The sequence below is a fragment of the Ipomoea nil genome, unplaced genomic scaffold (genome assembly GCF_001879475.1).
Source record: "Ipomoea nil cultivar Tokyo-kokei standard unplaced genomic scaffold, Asagao_1.1 scaffold1237, whole genome shotgun sequence".
In the NCBI taxonomy this organism is placed as follows: Eukaryota; Viridiplantae; Streptophyta; class Magnoliopsida; order Solanales; family Convolvulaceae; genus Ipomoea; species Ipomoea nil.
Window position 1 is genome coordinate 558028 of NW_017617665.1, and position 5143 is coordinate 563170.

The following is a 5143-nucleotide window of genomic DNA, read 5'->3' on the forward strand; positions in this document are numbered from 1 at the left end:
TAATAAGAGCCTAGTAAATCTTAGCCCATAACCTATATTCTCAATTATTATTACATGTACCATGGTCCACACAATTGTGCGAACCATAAATAAAAAGTATATTTTTAATATACTAAAGCTACATTATTTATGTACGTAAGGTGCATTTTTTGAAAGTACATTTTTAATATACTAAGGGTACATATATTTTATATAATATACCTTCAGCACAAAAATAATATATCTTTAATATATTAAAAATGTACCTGATATTCATGGTCTACACAATAATTTGTCCCATATACTCATCACCAACAAAGGAACAAAAGGGGTAAACCAATTTAGATTGATTCTAATTTTTTATTTTTGTTTTTTTTTAAGAAGGTAAATTATTTACATTGTATTTGAATATGGGATATGCTAGCATTTAGTAATTGTGTTTTTTTTTGTGTTTTTATTATTTGTATGTAGAGTATTTGTATTTATATTTGCCATTTTGATTGTCATTTAATGAAAATTTAAATATTTTAAATTTTAAAATTTAATATGTGAACTTTTTTACTTAAATATTAAATTATACTAGTTTATTAGTTTTTCTAGAGATAAACCAATGATGATAGAGCTGAGATTGAAAATGAAAACTTCCCTCAAGAACGAAATGATAAAAGATTTCATTTTCACGATGGGGCTTCGAGGATGGAAGAGTATGCATACTCCTCATCCTATTCCATTGCCATTCATATATCATGGACACAATCTTACCTCTATTTTTTTTTTTTTTTTTTTTTTTTTTTTTTTTTTTAGTACTGATAACTCTATTACAATGCAGTATTTGTTCATAACTATTTTTCTCAACTTACTGAAGTATAAAGAGTCAATATTGTCTTCAGTGACGTATATAAGTCCTTTCCACCTTCTGCAATCCTAAGCCTCCAGATGATGATTTTGTTCACTAATTCACTAAAGTTGTTGCTGACAACTGATGATATGATGGCTATAGCGAGTTATCGGGAGAGTGTGGCGGTTATGGCGGCCTATTTTTTTTAATTTAATTTAAATATTATTATTTTTATTTATTATTATTTATTATTTTAATAATTTTTAATATATTAATTTAATTTATGTGGCATCTTACATGGCATCCGTGTGGCATGTGACTTAAAGGTAACATGTTATGAGATGTCAAATTAGTTAATTGTACGTTTTTAACAAATATAATGGTTTTTTTTAGTTCAATAGTCTAATTACATTTTGGTATATAATTGGAGGGTCTATTTAACCTTTATCCCTTATATCAATTGTCCCTACTCACTACACAGTATGTTAAAAATGGATAATATTTAATTAGCACAAATATTGTTGTTTTTGGGATGTGTACATTACGAAAATAGAAAACAAAAATTAAATGAATAGAGTTGTGGGTGTGCTGGAGTGGTTATCAGGCATGACTAAAAATCATGTGGACTTTGCCTGCACAGGTTCAAATCCTGTTACTCACGAATATGTAATTTTCATTATAATAAGAAATTATTTTTTTCCTTAATTTATCCGTAATTAATCATCCACCCCTAGTTGATTTAAGAAGCTTCTGGTGCCTGAAACCCTAATTTTGCAAACCTTAATTAGGACACGATGTATCTAACATTGTTTTAGTCTTCTACACACTTCGTTTCATTTTTAAACTCAAGGAACTCCTGAACCTCCATTCTCACTCTTCTGGATGTTCCATTCTCAAAATAAAGCTAGCAAGAATCCTTGACTCCCTTCCGTCTTTCATCTGCCTCACAAAAAAAAAAAAAAAATGGTAATCTTTAATCTCCGTCTAATTTTTTGAAAAAGTTTGTATATTAACGGTCTTTAGTAATTAATTTTAGCACATGGGCAGATATGAGAAGTTGTAATCCAAAAACATACTCATGTTTTTGTTTTTCTTGTTTGATCCTTAAACTTTTGTCATCAATGCTTAGTTTTGTTTTCGATAGTAAGAAAATAAATTTTTAATTAGAATATATGGTTGTGGGTTGTGGGCATGCCGGAGTGGTTAACGGGCATGACTTGAAATCATGTGGACTCTATCCTTGCAGGTTCGAATCCTGCTACTCATGAACTATTACTCTATCATGATTATGATGATTGGTAAAATGAGATAGAGAAAGTATTATTTGTATTTTTACTCTATCATGATTATGATGATTGGTAAAATGAGATAGAGAAAGTATTATTTGTATTTTTTCTTGTGCGCTTCATATATACAAACTTACATTAAGTTTGGAACTTTGGCCATCCTTATACTATTGATTAGAGTTCACAGTGCACTGTGAACTCTAGTGCATGTGTATGTGTTTTATGTTATGAGCTTTTTTGTGTTTTTTTATGAAATTTTATACCTTAAGACTATGAATTATGTACTTGAAACAATTAGGGGTGTTAGCGAACAGAGCTTTCAACAAACTACTCGTGTTCGTGTTCGGTAAGCGTTCGTTTATGTTCGTTTGTTAAGGTAAACGAACATTAACAAACAAAATTTAGAGCTCGGTTAATAAACGAACAGAGCTTGAACAATTTTAAGCTCGTTTGCTAAGAGATCGTGAACAAGCTCGTTTGTGTTCGTTTACTAATGTTCGTGAACAAGCTCGTTTATATTTGTTTAATAATGTTCGTGAACAAGTTCGTTTGTGTTCGTTTAATAATGTTCGTGAACATGTTCACAAACATATATATTATATTATATTATATTAGTTTTGTAGTTGTGTTGTTTGTTTGATTATTGTTCGTGAACGTAGATTATTTATTGTTCACGAACGAATTGTGATCAACAACATGTGCAGGTGTTTGTTTATTAAGTGTTAATGAACGTAAATGAATATGTTCGTGAACGTACTTATTAATGAACATGTTTGTGAACGTGTTTGTTAATGTTAACGAACACGTTTGCGAACGTATTTACGAACGTTAACAAACACGTTCGCGAACATGTTCGTTAACGTTAACGAACACGTTCGTGAACGTGTTCCCGAACGTTAACGAACACTAACAAACGCTTAACAAACGAACACGAACAGGATTTTCAAAAACCTTAACAAACGAACACGAACACGAACACTCCAAATTCCTTAACAAACGAACACGAACAACCTCCGTTCGTTTATGTTCGGTTCGTTAACAGCCCTAGAAACAATTAGTAATTATGTCTTATGTTATAAATTTATGTGTCTTGTGTTGTGAAATTATGTGGCTATGAACACAAATTATATATTAAAAAAATAAGTAAATATATAATATGTGTATGTGTCTTGTGTTGTGATTTTTTTGTGTCTTGTGTTATGAAATTCAGTACCTTATGAATATAAATTTTGTACCTCGTCGTTTTGATCTAAGGTTCATAATGCTATGTAGACCCTTGTCAATGATATAAATTGCCGAACTTTGGACATGTGGTTATAGAACAAATGAATATATATATATATATATATATAAGAGGTGATGGGGCAAATTTTACTACAATGTATTGTAGTCCAAACATCAAAACGGTGCCGGTTCTTTTAATGAAAAGAAACGACACCCGTTTCGTGTCGTTCCACAAAAAATAACCCTGTTTCTTTCGACATTATTGAAAGCTGCTGGCTCTATTACAGTGTAATATCTGTTCATATACTTTCTCAACCTACTGAAACACAAAGAACCAATAACGCCTCCACTCAGGCTTGAACTCATAATCTTCCAAATGGAAGTCCAACCCGGGTACCATTAGACCACATAGTCCTGGTATGTGAAATTGTTATTTAGTTTCATTTTATATATAAACTATAGTTTCATTACAACACAACTACATTATCATTTCAATATAACTACAGTTTTATTGGACAATATACACTCAAATATGTGAAATTGTTATTCAGTTTCATTTTATATACACTGTAGTTTCATTTAAACACAACTATAGTTTATTTTGATATAACTATAGTTTCATTTGATATTATACATCAAATATGTGAAACTGTTATTTAGTTTCATTTTATATACACTATAGTTTCAGTACACCACAACTACAGTATCATTTTGATATAACTACAATTTCAATGAACAATATATACTCAAATATGTGAAACTGTTATTCAGTTTCATTTTATATACACTGCAGTTTCATTTCAACACAACTAAAATTTAATTTCAATTCAATTACAATTTCATTTGATAATATAAAAACAATATGTGAGGCAGTTTCATTTTAGATACACTGTAGTTTCATTTTGTAATTAATACACAAAAAATACGGACTCCGTTAAGCTGTAACAACAACCATTTTTTACTTAAAGAAATGGCGCAGTTTTTAGACCATGGTCCACAACAGAGTACCAATAACTGATGTAGATATATAGTTCACTAATTCTGGATATATAGTTCATTAATTCTATATATATAGTTCACTAATTCTTGATATATAGTTCATTAATTCTGAATTAATAGTTCACTAATTCTGAATTTATAGTTTAATAATTCTGAATATATAGTTCATTCATTCTGAAAACACAGACGCATCAAACTGCCATAAGCCAAAACAGAGTACCAGTAACCAGTGTGGATATATAGTTCATTAACTATGGATTTATAGTTCATTAATTCTAGATATATAGTTCAAATTATGCACAGCATAACGTCATTAACGGCAATCGAAAATGATTTTTTTAAAAAGTTGGACGACATCGTTTTTAATCAAAACGACGACGTTTTGCAACCATGTGCACCATGACGGTTGCACGGCATAATTTGCCGATATGAGGAGGCTAGGGAATAATTGATGGCAAATTATGTTGAGGAACCGTGTCCACCTTGCAAGGTTGACACGGTTCCAAAACTATTCATAATTATGAATATATAGTTCAAAAATTATGAACATATATTTCTATAATTATTAACATAGAGTTGTGAATATAATTATTATTATTATTATTATTATTATTTTTTGTGTGAGGAGGAGGTGAACATAATTATGAATATAGAGGTTCAGTAATTGTGAATATGAAGTTCAAAAATTATGAATATATAGTTTTATAATTATGAACATATAGTTTAGTAATTATGAACATAGAGTTCTGTAATTGTGAATATAGAGTTCAATAATTATGAATATGAAGTTCAAAAATTATGAATATATAATTTTATA

At 29.5% G+C, this 5143-nt stretch overlaps 2 non-coding genes across 2 annotated transcripts; both read left to right on the forward strand.

The window, feature by feature from the left end:
* The first annotated feature begins 1396 nt into the window (after positions 1–1396).
* TRNAF-AAA lies at positions 1397–1478 on the forward strand. The gene has a single exon. It is a non-coding gene; the product is annotated as a tRNA-Phe (tRNA).
* Positions 1479–2002: 524 nt separating this feature from the next.
* Positions 2003–2084, forward strand: TRNAS-UGA. Its single transcript has one exon. It is a non-coding gene; the product is annotated as a tRNA-Ser (tRNA).
* The last annotated feature ends 3059 nt before the right edge of the window (positions 2085–5143 follow it).